The sequence below is a fragment of the Leptodactylus fuscus genome, chromosome 1 (assembly GCF_031893055.1).
Source record: "Leptodactylus fuscus isolate aLepFus1 chromosome 1, aLepFus1.hap2, whole genome shotgun sequence".
NCBI lineage: Eukaryota > Metazoa > Chordata > Amphibia > Anura > Leptodactylidae > Leptodactylus > Leptodactylus fuscus.
Window position 1 is genome coordinate 237,812,563 of NC_134265.1, and position 18,463 is coordinate 237,831,025.

The following is an 18,463-nucleotide window of genomic DNA, read 5'->3' on the forward strand; positions in this document are numbered from 1 at the left end:
ACAGATAGGATAATGTAGATAGATAGATAGATAGATAGATAGATAGATAGATAGATAGACAGATAGACAGATAGGATAATGTAGATAGATAGATAGATAGATAGATAGATAGATAGATAGATAGGATAATGTAGATAGATAGATAGATAGATAGATAGATAGATAGATAGACAGATAGGATAATGTAGATAGATAGATAGATAGATAGATAGATAGATAGATAGAATAAGATAGATAGATAGATAGATAGATAGATAGATAGATAGATAGATAGGATAATATAGATAGAGATTTTTTTTTTCATTATACAGTATATGCCAGTCACGTCTTGAAAAAAATGTCATTTCCCCATCACAGTTTCATATCCACATCACAAACCATGATGAAAACAATGAAGATGGCATTGGCATTCCACTAAAACTGGGCTTTGCCACCCAAAAATTCAATTCATGTTGCCAAGTCTCACAGATCTCTAAGTTTAACAGTCACCAACAGAGACCTAGCACTAAGGGGTGCAGAGGTAGCAGTAGTCCCTGGATGCTGAGAGCGCTCAAAGGCCTCACATGGTACGTGAGGGTCCTATAACAGATTTTGCATCAGGCCAGAAGCTTCTAGTTATAGCTCTGGTTGACCAGTATGATATATCTATCTTACATCATCTCATATAGATCATTTCTGTTATGATCGCAAGCTTTCAATACTAGTTGGCAACAGCATCTACCTGACAATTCCTCAGGCTCAGGTTAGGAGCTCAGGCCTACAGTAAAAGCTGAGAGATGGTCATTCTGATATTTATTGGGTTTCTGCGTCCTGGTCCAGGATATACCCACCTATGGTGGATTGCCTTTGTGTTCAGTGATTGTATGAGTGATCGTCTCATATGTGTCCAGATGGTATTAGGAAGTAGAGACCAGCATAGACCCAGTAAGTATCAGACATGGAGTTGAGTACTGGTGCTTTCATTTTTTTTACCCCACTCAGAGCACTTTGGCAAAAAAAAAAAATCGTTTTTTTTTTCGACAGTCCCTTTAATTGCATCACTGATAATGGGGCATCACTTTAGGGATGTCTAACTGTAAGGAAATAAACATAAAAACTGAAGAATTTACATTATATGAAAGTTTACAAAATGACCTACCTTGAATATGTTAATATATTGTACTGTACTAGTGTTTACTGCTTTGGGCATGTATGAAATCCTCTGTGGCCAGTCTATTCCACTCGGTGAATCCACTGGGTGCCTGATAAAGAAATGAATTACAATAATAAGACATCTTCAGCATATGAGAGTATTTTTTATTCGGAAGTGATAAGCCGTGGATTCTAATTTTGTATAAAGTCTCAGTGATGGCATTTACAGTATTTCCGCATGAATACAAAAGATATAATCATGTTCAATTCTCTATGGATTTTTTCTAGTTCAAAATAGATATCATGTTTATTCCATTAAGTGCATCTAAAATTATGGGATGATTATCACAGCATGCTCCCTGTAATAGACGCTGTCCAATATCACAGAATAGCATATGGCTTCTCATTTCTCCACATTAGAGCCTTTCTGATGACTCGACAGAATATACTGGAGGGCTAAGCTAACAGATTTATCAAATGTCAACAAAACTGAGAGAATTAAGAAAACTGAGGACACACATTGGGCAAAAGCTGTTTTTCTTGTTGTAGATTTGGCTGCAGTTTTTTGAGCCAAAGCCAGAAGTGGATTTAGTAAAATGGAGAAGTACAAGTACTTAGGAATTAGGAAGTTGTAGGACGTACTTAGGAGGTTGTAGGAAGGTCTACAACCCCCAATAACACTACTGCCACCATCTGAACAGCCTCTCCCCTCACCTTCTGTCTCTATCCCATTTCCCTTGTAGACTGTAAGCCCTTGCGGGCAGGGCCAGTCGGTCATTGTTAGTATTATATTTGTCTGTATAGTTTGCTATAGTTTTACTATATATTTCCCATTGCTATTGTAGGCACTTCTGGCTTTGGCTCAAAAAGGTAGCAAAATCTGCAACAAAAAAGCAGCTTTTACACAACGTGAGACCTTAACATAAGTGATTCCTTTAAATTTCCTATTCCTTTTGAAGACACTTTTTGAGTCACAATACTGTCACTTTGTGCTATGGTCCCCAAAAATTGCAGCAAAATCTGCAACAAAAAAGCAGCTTTTCTGCAATGTGGGACCTTAGCATTGCAAACCCATTCTGGGTTTGTTTGTTTTTCAGTTCTGCATTTTTGCTGTGTTTTTCTCAGCATTTTTCTTCCCCTATTAAATCAAAATGCCTCATTTTTACAAAACCCACACATTTTTGAAAATGCAGCTTTTCCATAGCATTTTCTTTTCTGCAATGTGTAGATGAGATTAACCAGACTATTAGTCACTTTGCTGATTCTGTAAAATGTAGGTTTTTTTTCCAGGTGCATTTCCGCAGTTGATAAAAACGCTGCATTTCCAAAACATGGGGCCTTAGACTTCATGCACGCAACTGATTTTGTAATATGAGTGTCTTCCGATGTTCATTTTCAGCATGTCATCCAGGTCTTCCCGTAAAAAAACCCCGTAAGACACTCAGATTGCACATACGTTGTTTGTTTAAATTATTTTTATTCCCCTGCAGAGGGTAAAAGAGGCAGAAAAAGGCCAATTGGCACAAAACAAATCATCCTTCTCCTAGTCTTGTTTGGACTTACAGTAGGACTCAGCATTCTAGGACCTGAGCAGTAAGTTGAAGGAACACTTTGTGCTATATCAACCCTGATAAAGTCTTAGGCACTGTGCGTCCAGCTATTCAATGCAGATAATATTCTCAGCTTTTCAGAGCCTCCTGTTTGCCATTGCTGTTTTACATACACATTTATTCTCAGGGAGATTTCATGTTATTATTGTACATGATTCATAGAAGAAAAGAAATACTAAAGTAATGTAACTTAGCTGAAAGCTGAATGAAGCAGCGATGTTGACTGAGCCTTTTCCAATTTAAATGTAGATTAAAAGAAGCTAGGTTGGATTCCCTGACTAAACGTCTTTTAACATCTACGGATAAAGAATTACATTCCCGGCAGATATTTTATTTTTGTTTTCTATTATCACTGCCTTTAGGTACCTATAGATAAAGGGAATTTCAGCACATTGCTATAATATCATCCATGCCTTGTAGTAAATCAAATAATTGATCTTATTTCTACTTTCGTAACTTCAGCAATATTAAAGTATGACTTACACATAAAGACTATCAGCTCTCCAAATTACTTTTTCCTTTCCTAGACTAGTGGTTTAGCAGCTGCCTTGTAAAATGCTGCAAATATCAAAACCCTGCTGCAACACAAAATATTAAAAAGTCTCTTGTCTTATGCGTTAGACCTTTAAATCATAAAGCAACACCAGGAAGACCTTTACTGTGCTGTGCCATTTCATAACATCTAGTCCTGCCTTGACTATGTCTACTCGTACTTCGTGTGATTATTAAAGGTCAGTTCACTGACAAATTATTGATATGGAATTATACAGCGCTGTCCAAGTATTTCCATAATGAATACCGCACATCCGTTTTACGAATTGGATTATGGACTGAGGGCTATACTAGGGTGCAAAATCTGTTTATGCAAAATAGATTAATACTAACAAACTAGTGGAGTTTGCAGAGATTAAAGGGATTCAATCATTAAAAAGTAATTTTTTTGTCCCTAACACATAGGAATAGACTTAAGAAAGGCTATTCCTCTACTACCTTTAGATGTCTTCTTTGTGTCGCCGTTCGGTAGAAATCCCGGTTTTCTTCTGTATGCAAATGAGTTCTCGCGCAGCACTGGGGGTTTCCCCAATGCTGCGAGAGAACTCTCCAGTATCGCCTCTATCTTCGCTTGGAACGGCCTTTCCCTGCATCTTCTTCCAGCGCTGGCTTCAAACTTCTAGGTATGCGCAGTCGGCTCTGCTGTCTGGCCTTGGGCAGAGACGACTAAGCATGCCTGCGGCAATTTTCCTGTGGCCGCTTACACAGTAAACTGGTGTAAGCAGCCATTTTCTTGTGGCTTGAAAATGTAAAAGATGAGGTGGCACTACTGCATGTATGCAAATATGCTATAAGAGATCAGGGATAAATTCTATATACTTCAGTGGTGGTGCTCACAGCAAGTAAAAAAGTCCATATATAATCCAAAGAGTAGAAGAAGCTGGGCACCCACCATTAGTTGAATGTAAAAATGTTTCAAATCTTTATTTCAAACGTCCATGTTAAAATACAATGTGGGAGGAGGCACGCCTGGGAGAGGAGAGCGACAGCTGTTTCGTGCTTGATAGCACTTTTTCAAGCTCTTGTGGCTGCTTACACAGTAAGCTGGGGTAAGCGGCCACAAGAAAATGGACACGGGCATGCGCAGTCGGCTCTGCCCGAGGCTAGACGGCAGAGCCAACTGCGCATGCATAAAAGTTTGAAGCCAGCGCTGGAAGAAGACGCAGGGAGAGGCTGTTCCAAGCGAAGATAGAGGCGGCGCTGGAGATTTCTCTTGCAGCATTGGGTACGCCCCCAGTGCTGTTTGAGTGCTGGGGACCGCCCCCAGTTCTGCGAGAGAACTCATTTACATACAGAAGAAAAACGGGATTTCTACCGAACGGAGGTGCGGAGAAGACATCTAATGGTAGGAAAAGAATAGTCTTTCTTAAGGCTATTCCTATGTGTTAGGGACAAAAAAATTGCTTTTTAATGATTGAATACCTTTAAAAACTCTATAGGCTGTATAGGTATTTATGGAGGGAAAAGGAAAAGTAGATAGATAGGTAGATAGCGCCAATATATTCTGCTGCAATATATAGTGTAATTAATGAATTCACTCAATAGGAGTGAGGGCCCTGCTCACAAGAGCTTACCATCTATGCGGTGGTGGTGACACAATAGGTAGCAGGTATGCCGGCAAAGGCATTACTTATACAGTGGACCAGACATTTTTATGATAAAGGTTATTTTAATTACACATATAAATAAAGCTGTATGAGTCATTCCCAGCCAGTGCTCTTTTATGAACAGATCCAAAGTGCCTGGGCATACAAAGCTACAGTCCGCTAAGGAAACATGTCCTCTAGGATAATGTTAAAGGAGAATTATTATGGGTTATTATAATCACAATATCAATAGCTCATATTAATTATTCCTTTTATTTCCTTTTCTTTTATATTAACACTTACTCCTTTCACAATATGGCAGTATAGGATAATAAAATATGTTTATTATCTCTATTATATACTAAATACTAGACTAAGTATAAAACAACACAAAGTAAGTACAAACCCACAATGCAATATCAAGAATATACACCATAAACAGTAATACAATATCAAGGATATAAAACCCACGCTATCTCAAAGGGTACATTAAACCAACCCATGACAATATGGACCTTGTACATACACTAATACACCCACAACCCCTTGACCCATATAATAGGGCCTTCAGGGGAAGGAGGGAAGAGAACAGAGGGACTGGGAATCAGTTCTTGCTACTGTAGAAAGAGAGAGAGAGTGTGTATAGTTTTATATATACGAATGAAACCATTTGGTGAACTTGAGCAATGTTTTAATTCGTGGTTGCAGTTTTTTGGCAGTCCCGAATGTTCGTCGTCAACCAAGCTAGTACGGCCCCGTTTAAATTCAGCTGTCCAAAATTTGACAATGGTACATGATGGTGCAGAGTCCCCGTACACAGCGTCCAACCCATCTTTAATTTGCGAAGGCGTATTGCCTTTCAAAAACAAATATCTAATGACTAGAGATGAGCGAACAGTGTTCTATCGAACTCATGTTCGATCGGATATTAGGCTGTACGGCATGTTGGAATCGAATCGAACACCGCGTGGTAAAGTGCGCCATTACTCGATTCCCCTCCCACCTTCCCTGGCGCCTTTTTTGCTCCAATAACAGCGCAGGGTAGGTGGGACAGGAACTACGACACCGGTAACGTTGAAAAAAGTAGGCAAAACCCATTGGCTGCCGAAAACATGTGACCTCCAATTTAAAAGAACAGCGCCGCCCAGGTTCGCGTCATTCTGAGCTTGCAATTCACCGGGGACGGAGGTTTCCGTCCAGCTAGCTAGGGCTTAGATTCTGGGTAGGCAGGGACAGGCTAGGATAGGAAGGAGAAGACAACCAACAGCTCTTATAAGAGCTAAATTCCAGGGAGAAGCTTGTCAGTGTAACGTGGCACTGACGGGCTCAATCGCCGCAACCCAGCTTTCCGCGGATCCTGAATGGAATACACTGACAGTGTATTCCCGTATACCCGATATATACCCCCGATACCCGTTCCAACGGTGTGCCCCCCCACCTTCACCCCAGAAATACCCTGCAAGTCCCCTAGCAATAGAATTGGGGCTATATACACCCACTATTTTTGCTACTGCCATATAGTGCCATTGTCTGACTGGAAATTCAAAGAATATATTGGGCTTACATATAACTTCAATTCCAGGGAGAAGCTTGTCAGTGTAACGTGGCACTGACGGGCTCAATCGCCGCAACCCAGCTTTCCCAGGATCCTGAATGGAACACACTGACAGTGTATTCCCGTATACCCCATATATACACCCCAAATCCCCGTTCCAACGGTGTGCCCCCCCACCTTCACCTCAGAAATACCCTGCAAGTCCCCTAGCAATAGAATTGGGGCTATATACACCCACTATTTTTGCTACTGGTATATAGTGCCATTGTCTGACTGGGAATTCAAAGAATATATTGGGGTTACGTGCACCCACAATTTTTGCTACTGGTATATAGTGCCATTGTCTCACTGGGAATTCAAAGAATATATTGGGGTTACGTGCACCCACAATTTTTGCTACTGGTATATAGTGCCATTGTCTGACTGGGAATTCAAAGAATATATTGGGGTTACAAATACCCTCATTTCTTGCTACTGCCATATAGTGCCAGTTTCTGACTGGTAATTCAAAGAATATATTGGGGTTATAAATACCCTCATTTCTTGCTACTGGTATATAGTGCCATTGTCTGACTGGGAATTCAAAGAATATATTGGGGTTACAAATACCCTCATTTCTTGCTACTGGTATATAGTGCCATTGTCTGACTGGGAATTCAAAGAATATATTGGGGTTACAAATACCCTCATTTCTTGCTACTGGTATATAGTGCCATTGTCTGACTGGGAATTCAAAGAATATATTGGGGTTATAAATACCCTCATTTCTTGCTACTGGTATATAGTGCCATTGTCTGACTGGGAATTCAAAGAATATATTGGGGTTACAAATACCCTCATTTCTTGCTACTGCCATATAGTGCCAGTTTCTGACTGGTAATTCAAAGAATATATTGGGGTTACGTGCACCCACAATTTTTGCTACTGGTATATAGTGCCATTGTCTGACTGGGAATTCAAAGAATATATTGGGGTTACAAATACCGTCATTTCTTGCTACTGGTGTATAGTGCCATTGTCTGACTGGGAATTCAAAGAATATATTGGGGTTACAAATACCCTCATTTCTTGCTACTGGTATATAGTGCCATTGTCTGACTGGGAATTCAAAGAATATATTGGGGTTACAAATACCCTCATTTCTTGCTACTGCCATATAGTGCCAGTTTCTGACTGGTAATTCAAAGAATATATTGGGGTTACGTGCACCCACAATTTTTGCTACTGGTATATAGTGCCATTGTCTCACTGGGAATTCAAAGAATATATTGGGGTTACGTGCACCCACAATTTTTGCTACTGGTATATAGTGCCAATTTCTAACTGGGAATTCAAAATGTGCAAGGCTCCCGGAAAGGGACGTGGACGAGGCCGTGGGCGAGGTCGGGGGAATGGTTCTGGGGAGCAAGGTAGCAGTGAAGCCACAGGGCGTCCCGTGCCTACTCCTGTGGGGCAGCAAGCATTGCGCCACTCCACAGTGCCAGGGTTGCTTGCCACATTAACTAAACTGCAGGGTACAAACCTTAGTAGGCCCGAGAACCAGGAACAGGTCTTGCAATGGCTGTCAGAGAACGCTTACAGCACATTGTCCAGCAGCCAGTCAGAATCTGCCTCCTCTCCTCCTATTACCCAACAGTCTTGTCCTCCTTCCTCCCAAAATTCCCAAGCTTCACAGAACAATAACCCCAACTGTCCCTGCTCCCCAGAGCTGTTCTCCGCTCCTTTCATTGTCCCTCAACCTGCCTCTCCACGTCACGATTCCACGAACCTAACAGAGGAGCATCTGTGTCCAGATGCTCAAACACTAGAGTCTCCTCCATCTCCGTTCGATTTGGTGGTGGATGACCAGCAACCCACCCTCATCGACGATGATGTGACGCAGTTGCCGTCAGGGCATCCAGTTGACCGGCGCATTGTGCGGGAGGAGGAGATGAGACAGGAGTTGGAAGAGGAAGTGGTGGATGATGAGGACACTGACCTGACCTGGACAGGGGGGATGTCAAGCGGGGAAAGTAGTGTGGATGTTGAGGCAGGTGCAGCACCAAAAAGGGTAGCTATAGGCAGAGGTCAGCAGCTTAGGCGAAGCCAGGCCACACCCGGAATCTCCCAAGATGTTCCAGTTCGTACCCAGCCCCGAAAAACTCCCACCTCGAGGGCACGTTTCTCGAAGGTGTGGAGTTTTTTCAAGGAATGCGCCGAGGACAGATATAGTGTTGTCTGCACAATTTGCCTCTCGAAATTGATTAGGGGCTCTGAGAAGAGCAACCTGTCCACCACTTCAATGCGCCGTCATTTGGAATCCAAGCACTGGAATCAGTGGCAGGCAGCAACGGCAGGACAAAGGCCGCCTGCCGTTCACGCCACTGCCACTGCCTCTGCCTCTGCCACTGCCACTGCTGACTGTGCTGGCGATGCACTCCAGAGGACGAGCCAGGACACCACTTCATCTGCCTCCGCCACTTTGTTGACTTCTCCCTCATCCTCCCCTGTTCCTGTCTTATCTCCTTCTCCTGCACCATCAAAGGCACCATCAGGCGCTTCTTTACAACAACCCACCATCTCTCAGACATTGGAGCGGCGGCAGAAATACACTGCTAACCACCCACACGCGCAAGCCTTGAACGCCAACATCGCTAAACTGCTGGCCCAGGAGATGTTGGCGTTCCGGCTTGTTGAAACTCCCGCCTTCCTGGACCTGATGGCAACTGCGGCACCTCGCTATGCCGTCCCTAGCCGTCACTACTTCTCCCGGTGTGCCGTCCCCGCCTTGCACCAGCACGTGTCACTCAACATCAGGCGGGCCCTTAGTTCCGCGCTTTGCACAAAGGTCCACTTGACCACCGACGCGTGGACAAGTGCATGCGGACAGGGGCGCTACATTTCACTGACGGCACACTGGGTGAATGTAGTTGAGGCTGGGACTGCTTCCCAAACTGGCCCGGTGTACCTCGTCTCCCCGCCTAACATTCCTGGCAGGGACACGAGAAGAACACCCCCCTCCTCCTCCTCCTCTACCGCCTCCTCCTCCGCCACCGCCTCCTCCTCCGCCACCGCCTCCTCCTCCGCTGTTAGATTGACCCCAGCTACGAGTTGGAAACGTTGCAGTACTGGCGTTGGTAGACGTCAGCAGGCTGTGCTGAAGCTGATCAGCTTGGGGGACAGACAGCACACTGCCTCCGAGGTGAGGGATGCCCTCCTCGATGAGACGGCAATATGATTTGAGCCGCTGCACCTGGGCCCAGGCATGGTCGTTTGTGATAACGGCCGGAACCTGGTAGCAGCTCTGGAGCTTGCCGGACTCCAACATGTTCCATGCCTGGCCCACGTCTTCAACCTAGTGGTGCAACGTTTCCTAAAGAACTACCCCAATGTTCCAGAGCTACTGGTGAAAGTGCGGCACATGTGCGCCCACTTTCGCAAGTCGACAGTAGCCGCTGCTAGCTTAAAATCTCTCCAGCAACGCCTGCATGTGCCACAACACCGGCTTTTGTGCGACGTCCCCACACGCTGGAACTCAACGTTTCAGATGTTGAATAGAGTGGTTGAGCAGCAGAGATCTTTGATGGAATACCAGCTACAAAACCCTAGGGTGCCACAAAGTCAGCTGCCTCAGTTTCACATCCATGAGTGGCCATGGATGAGAGACCTTTGTGACATCCTACGGGTCTTTGAGGAGTCCACAAGGAGGGTGAGCTCTGAGGATGCGATGGTGAGCCTTACAATCCCGCTCTTGTGTGTTCTGAGAGAATCCCTGATTGACATCAGGGATAACTCAGATCACACAGAGGAGTTAGGGATAGCATCCAATCCGTCACAGCTGGAGAGTAGGTCCACACACTGCGTTTAATGGAGGAGGAGGAGGAGGAGGAGGAGGAGGAGGAAGAAGAGTTGTCCGATGATGTGATGGTGATACAGGAGGCTTCCGGGCAACTTCGAATCGTCCCATTGTTGCAGCGCGGATGGGTAGACATGGAGGATGAGGAGGAAATGGAGATTGAACTTTCCGGTGAGGCCAGAGGAGTCATGCCAACTAATACTGTGGCAGACATGGCTGAGTTCATGTTGGGGTGCTTTACAACCGACAAGCGTATTGTCAAAATCATGGAGGACAACCAGTACTGGATCTTTGCTATCCTTGACCCCCGGTATAAAATCAACATCTCGTCTTTTATTCCGGTAGAGGGGAGGGCCAATCGCATCAATGCTTGCCACAGGCAATTGGTGCAGAATATGATGGAGATGTTTCCAGCATGTGACGTTGGCGGCAGGGAGGGCAGTTCCTCCAGTAGGCAACCAAGTTCTCACCGGTCCACACAAACGAGGGGCACACTGTCTAAGGTCTGGGACACCTTGATGGCACCCCCTCGCCAAAGTGCCGCCATGGAGGGTCCTAGTGTCACCAGGCGTGAGAAGTATAGGCGCATGTTGCGGGAATACCTTTCCGACCACAGCCCTGTCCTCTCCGACCCCTCTGCGCCCTACACGTATTGGATGTCAAAGTTGGACCTGTGGCTTGAACTTGCCCTATATGCCTTGGAGGTGCTGTCCTGTCCTGCCGCCAGCGTCCTATCTGAGAGGGTGTTCAGTGCAGCCGGTGGCATCATCACTGACAAGCGCACCCGTCTGTCAGCTGAGAGTGCCGACCGGCTCACTTTGATAAAAATGAACCACCACTGGATAGAGCCTTCATTTTTGTGCCCACCTGTGTAAAGCACCCCAACATGAAACTCCATGTCTGTACTCAACCTCTCCAATTCCTCCGCATCCTCATACTCATCCACCATAAGCGTTGCACAATTCTGCTAATACTAGGCTCCCTCCACCCTGATTTCCCCCAACTCTGCTGGTTAGAGGCTCCCTCCACCCTGATTTCCACCAACTCTGCTGGTTAGAGGCTCCCTCCACCCTGCTTTCCACCAACTCTGCTGGTTAGAGGCTCCCTCCACCCTGCTTTCCCACAACTCTGCTGGTTAGAGGCTCCCTCCACCCTGCTTTCCACCAACTCTGCTGGTTAGAGGCTCCCTCCACCCTGCTTTCCCACAACTCTGCTGGTTAGAGGCTCCCTCCACCCTGATTTCCACCAACTCTGCTGGTTAGAGGCTCCCTCCACCCTGATTTCCACCAACTCTGCTGGTTAGAGGCTCCCTCCACCATGAATTGGTCCAAACTGGGCTGTTTAGAGGCTCCCTCCACCATGAATTGGTCCAAACTGGGGTTTTTAGAGGCTCCCTCCACCATGAATTGGTCCAAACTGGGGTTTTTAGAGGCTCCCTCCACCATGAATTTGCCCAAACTCTGCTGGTTAGAGGCTCAATCCACCCTGATTTTCAAAACAAATGTTGGTGCCAACCTCAACTTACTACAAGGGCCAAATTCACTGCTGGTGACAAGCTCTCCTCACTGCAAGTGCCAAATACACATGTTTCAAGGTGTTTTCCTACTGTCAGAGAGGTGGTATTGAGTGTGTAAAGTGTGTAGTTGTTAGGCTGTGATGTTGGGGTAATAGAGGGTCTTTGGTGTGTTAGATGCCCCCAGACATGCTTCCCCTGCTGTCCCAGTGTCATTCCAGAGGTGTTGGCATCATTTCCTGGGGTGTCATAGTGAACTTGGTGACCCTCCAGACACGGATTTGGGTTTCCCCCTTAACGAGTATCTGTTCCCCATAGACTATAATGGGGTTCGAAACCCGTTCGAACACACGAACATTGAGCGGCTGTTCGAATCGAATTTCGAACCTCGAACATTTTAGTGTTCGCTCATCTCTACTAATGACAGCTCAATATTCGACTTTATCCATTTTCACAAAATCACTTACATCTACTCACTTCAAAGACTGTTAAAGAAAAACTGCTGGTACAAAATGGCAGAAATATTTGAGTACATTCCAACACATGCGCGAACACATTCCCCAACTTTGGTTGACAAGTGTTGCCATTTACATGTGGAGGTCAGAAAATTTTCAGACTACCATTGCATATATAGCTATAGTAAGGGGAAGGCAGAAAATACTAGGCCTGTGTGTGCTCTGATGGTCAGTTGTAAGTTGATCTGGATTCAGGACTTCTGAAATTTCCCCACTGTGGGACTATTAAACGATTATCTTATCTTATTTGTAAGGAGCTCTTACCTGGTAGGGCATCTTCTTTCCTCCATGATGCTTGCTCTCAATTACAATGATAATATTATGTATTAATTTAATTTAATTAATTTTATGTAATGTTACACATCATTTATATATTTTACCAAAAATATAATATGATTTCTAGTAGAATACAATACAATTTTTTTTTTTGCTGTGTGCTTTCTCTATAATCTGAAGCCACTTCAACTCTGCCTGAGGGAGAACCTGCCCTATATTGAACAAGGCAAGTCTGCCATCATTGACCATTTCTCTTATAATTGTATCAGTATTGGACAAATAGTCAAAAGACCAAAGTGTATGGTACTGTATGGTACCTTAAGCATTACCTCAGCATAATACAAAGGTTACTTGATAGATATGTCAATGTGTAAATAGGATAAATAGCCTTACACAAAATTCCTAACTGTGTTGATATATATAGTGGATATTTATTTTATATTTGTGTTACCCATCCACCTCAGTGGTATGTGTGTATACAAAGGGGAGGGTATCAGAGATGAAATTGCTTTTCCTGGCTTTGCACTACCTGTTTTATGACATTGTGGCGAAGCAGGTACAGAGTGCTGAAGACACACAGCTCTACTAGACTAAGAAAGCAATTCCTCTTTCCCAGATGAAGATAAGTCCTGAGGAAGGGTGGGAGCACCCTGGCAGGGAGGTGTGGCTAAACACAAACTATAAGAAATTATCTTTACCTTACAACTACACACATCTGTGGAGTTCGCTAAGAGAGCTGGGTGTGTCCATTTCCATAAGAAGATCCTCCAAGCTTCCTGAGACCAAAGACTCTTAAGTATTATTCTGATTTTCTCCCATTATTTTCAGGCTACTTCCATTTTGTGTCAGTGGTTATCTTTTCTCACTGAATCCTTTGGGTATTAAATTGTTAAATGTAAGGTTACTTTATGTGCACTCTATGAACCCATTACCCGTTCTGAGGTGTATTTGTGTTGAAAAGACATGTGCATATGTTAGTGTGGTTTCTGCTGAGCCTGTCAAGTCAGTGGTGGTGGCAGTGTGTAGTTGTGGTGCATGGACTGTGTTGGAGTGTGATTTATGCTAAATTTTCAGCCTGAGTGAAGGAAGAGTGCAAGATTGAGTAAGTAGAATGAGTTAACTCCTGACAGACGGTTCCGTATCACATACTAGGACGGCCTGTACGTGACACTACTTAACATCAGGGAAAAGAATATCACCTTCATATTTCAGTTCTTGAAACGTCCTTTTCTATTATTTCAAAGGGTTACAGGTTCAAATCATTTCTTATGTTTCTATATCTTTAGACAAACTGTGAAAATGCAAATGGCTACTATTAAAACTTCACAAGCTTTCTCTAGCTTTCTCTTGAGTGGCTAACCTCACAAGTTGGGATACCATTGGTAGCAAAATGATCTGATAATTTATCAAATTTGTTTTAACATAGAGCAAAGAGCTACCAAGCATGACTGTAGCTTCACAGTGAAGGTTTTATGGCATTAGAGAGCTGTGTAATATTTCAGTTGATAATCGATCTCTATGAGGAGATCAATCACTCCATGGATGGTTCAGCCATGGCTCCATCTCTCTGCTCTCTGTCTGCTTGTCCCTGCCACCCCCTCCATAGACTTCAAAATACTGTGCAGTGGAAAGAAGGAGACAAAAGCATTTTTCTTTAATAAATGAGATTTACAAAATGTATTGTAACATACTTTAGTTTGACTTTAATTTGTACATTATTTTTTTTGTTCATTTTTTAAAGTACAAAGGACTATATTATAGTCTCTTGGGTTAATACATTAGTCTAGGCCGTGATATGTTATAGGGATTACTTGATACTTGAGGTACTGTCGTGTTATATTAAAACAATTTCTCTTATCATCATTTAGTTCTCTCATTATCTATATCGTTCCCATAAGGATCTTGTTGTATAGAAAAAGTCAATGTCATTTCAAAAGCTAGAGAGATCCATAATTCATATACCACATAAATTCACTTTAGTTTCGCTGAGTCGGCACAGTTGAGAATATCTGTAGAGAACTTTTGATTTGAATAATGTATTAGGTTGTCTTCCTCTTAATTGTTTATGGCTATAGTATTTGCAGCTTCCAACTCCTTTTATTTCTTGTACAAATGTCACATAGATCAAGGCATACCTGGGTTTTCCTTCACTTCAGTTTAGTTTATTGTGCACTCTAGGCTATGTTCATATCTATGCCGAAGTCTCAGTTGGAAACTCTTTCACAGAGGATGTTTTTTCCGAATCAGTTCCAGTCAAGTCAGTGGGGTCCATCAAACTAGATGTGTTACCGCTATGTTAGGGGCCCGTAAACCATTGTTCTGTTCCTCAGATGGAGCACAGCAACGGAGAGGTGACCCAAGTGTGAACCTAGTATCAGTCTATTACTGTCTATAGTCAAATACTTCTGTTGCTTAATTCCACATGTTACATCTAACATATGCTGCTGTGATATTTACTACTATGATATTTATTGGCTGCCCTTAAGTCTCTCCTTAACTTGGAGTCAAAAGTCTAATACAAAAGTCAGTGCTCTACTGTCCATTGCAAACATTCTGCAGTCAATGCCCTTTTATGTGACATTTAGTTATTTTTATTGGAACATGTTAGTGTCAAGTATGAAACATAGTTAAATGGATGCTTTAAAATATGTGTGTGACTAAAGTATAGAGGTAATAATATAATATGGAAGAAATACATATTCCTCAGCTATCTACAGGGATTGTTACTATTCACATCAGTCTCTGTTGCCTGTAGAACAAGCAATCTAATCTATTATCTCAGATACATACATAAGCAGGCCAATAACATAGGAAAACAATTCTGCCATCAATACAAATGGTATATGTAAACTGAATATGTATTTTGTATATCTCTGCTTCTTTCACTGAGCAGTTATCAATAAATAGTCAGCACTCGGTGCAGAAGTGCCTGTAAAGCATTGAACTTTGAATGCCATGTTCTTTCACTGAGGATACAGCAGAAGCTGTACTGTATACTATTGGACAGGAATGACTGACATAGCCTGTCTAGAATGACATGACCAGTCCAAAACAATATTAGTACCAGGAGGTGCTTTTACAAAAAGATAATTGTGAAATTTTCTTCAAGGAATTTTTTTTTTAAATACCATAACTTTACAAAATTACTCCAAAATACAAAAAATATTCATTTTACATATACCATTTGTATTGATGGCAGAATCTCATGTCTTATTCCAGACTTAGGCTGCTGCTTTGTCATGTTGACTTACCATCTCACTGTTTGTCCAGATTTGCTCATTTACGTAAGCACAAACCCGTACATGTTCTTATGCAAGTCAAAGGGCATTGATTTTGATACCGTAAAGTAGCTCTATATTCTCTCATTAAACAAAGTATCTAAAATTTATTTTGTGTACCATATACTATGGTGACTCAAAGATTCCAAGTAAAATGAGATTAGTAATTAGAGTACATGTATTTTAATGACTAAAGTAGCACATAGAAATGTGCTAATAAGGTGCAGGGAGATGGAAAATAAAATATGCATGTTTAACCAAAGGAAAAAGACTAAGATCTGTATCCTGTAAAGATAGGCACTGGGTCTAGATGGTATCTGTAAGAGAAACATAAAGACTAGTCTCATCAGCCCACAGATCTGAATGGAGCAGCGGTGTGTATGTTTGATCAGACTGGGTACCAGAGATCAGACCCATGGATCAGACCAATTGGCATGCTGTATTTTTGATTGACGCCCAGTAAATGTAATGGGGCCACCACCACCATGAGTGTGTTGTCCGCCCAAACCAACTCGCTTAGATTTGAACAATCCTTTTTAGATTTGGATAGATTTTCCTTAATGTTTTGGCTGCTTTATGCAAACACACTGTAGATCTATAATAGCTGCAGTAAACATCCTCTGCTTTTACATACCATCCCCAGCCTCTACATTTTTCAGCCATTTGGTTTGGCATATTTCTAAAATGAAATCATCTAGAAGAGTTCAGCGACCATTCAATATGACTCTGTGTTTTAATAAGTTCAGAGCAGAGATTAGTGATTCTCATAAAATACAATTAGTGAGCACATAATACATTTCTAAAATGCAAATGTAATATCAGGCCTAGATCTAGCCTTTGGTGCCTCTTTCCTGTGCAATGTACTCCGCTCCCGTCTCACACTCCTCCGGCTGGCTGCTTCTCTTTAATATTTATATGGCATTTTATTACTTTTCAACACAGAAAAGGAAAAAATTGAATGGCATGCTTTCTGATGAACTTCAATTTTTTGTATTCTCATTTCTTCTTAGCAGTATCGTATATGGTGGAAATTGAGTAAAAATTGAGTTTTTTAGCAAATTAAAATGAAAAGGATTAAAACCTGCCACAGAACTCTTACTGCAATGGTTACTTTGACAATACCTTGCTACTTTCACAATTTTTCTAGTATGTGTTTTCATGTTTTTTTTAATAATATATTTTTTAGTGTTTGTAATGACATGCTATTATCAATGGAATCAATATAACTGGCTGTAGTGAGATCATGATTGTAAAATCAGGAAGAGAGATCCAAAGTGTCAGATACCTCACAGTATGATAGTATCACAGCATTATACAGATGTCACTGTCATATGTAAGCATACTGATCCACATCACAACAAAGTATTATATAGCAGTTCAGAGTAGACCACAAAAAAATTGTGTGATGTCCAATTGACACATGTAGATAAAAATATGTTATAAATCTTTACATGATAATGGCATTATTGTCTACCGTATGATCTACATAGACCCAAGCAGGATGTATAATATTCTAAACTATGGGGTAGAAGTAGTTAATACATTCAAGAATGGCTGGTTGAAACCGCTAAAACTCTGTATAATGTGACTCTTTTCTTCCACCAAAATATATAGTATTGCCTTTAAAGGGGTTGGCCACTTTCAGATCAATATTGAGAGACAAATGTTATGGTTTGTATAATAAAAAGATATACAATTTTCCAATATACTTTCTGTATCCATTCCTCACGGTTTTCTAGATCTCTGCTTGCTGTCATTCATTCTGTTACTTCTAGAGGAAAAACGTCTGACCATGGTCATGTGATTTACGGTCAGTGGTCATGTGATTAGCACACAGGTGCCGCTCGTTACAGTCACAGCACAGGAATCAGACATCTGCCTGGTAATCAGCTGTGCACCTGTGTGCTCATCACATGACCATGGACCATAAATCACATGACCATGGACCATAAATCACATGACCATGGACCATAAATCACATGACCATGGTCAGAGTTTTATCCACTAGAAGTAACAGAATGAATGACAACAAGCAGATATCTAGAAAACTGTGAGGAATTGATACAGAAAGTATATTGGAAAATTGTGTATCCTTTTATTGTACAAACAATAACATTTGTTTCTCAATATTGGTCTGAAAGTGGCCAACCCCTTTAACACTTTCACACATACTCGTTACCACTAGATGGCGACATGAAAAAAAAAGGAACAAGAATGTGACAAATCATACTTAAAGGGAATTTTGCACATACATAACTATATTAGATTTTCTCTAACCGTCTTAATGGTGATGATTTGTTGTTCTTAAGCAGTTGCCAATGGATACGACCATGATTGAAACTCTCTAAAGTCTACCACTTGTTAGAAATTCAGTATTGATTAGGTTAGTCCTTACACAGAAATAGCGAGAGGATAGAAGATAATTTGGCTACAATAAGGAAATCATGGCTGGGTTTAGCATAAAAAGTTCTGGCGTTCATGGTTGTATCCACTGGTAACTGATCAAGACAAAAGACTATGAAGATGGTTAGAGAAAGTAAACTCTGCAAGATGTTAGATTACTTATATTTACAAAGATTTGTCTACAAATGTAAATATGGTAATGTAACATG

The 18,463-nt window shown here is 42.1% G+C and overlaps 1 protein-coding gene and 1 long non-coding RNA gene across 3 annotated transcripts in view; one reads left to right on the forward strand and one right to left on the reverse strand.

Moving 5' to 3' along the window:
• ARHGAP24 (Rho GTPase activating protein 24) overlaps positions 1-18,463 on the forward strand; it is a 525,659-nt gene that overhangs the window by 351,045 nt on the left and 156,151 nt on the right. The window lies entirely within an intron of this gene.
• Positions 1-18,463, reverse strand: part of LOC142216721 (uncharacterized) — a 72,006-nt gene that overhangs the window by 38,079 nt on the left and 15,464 nt on the right. Inside the window, exon 2 of the long non-coding RNA XR_012717364.1 lies at positions 1,139-1,241. This is a non-coding gene — a long non-coding RNA (uncharacterized LOC142216721). The remainder of the gene's footprint in view (positions 1-1,138; positions 1,242-18,463) is intronic.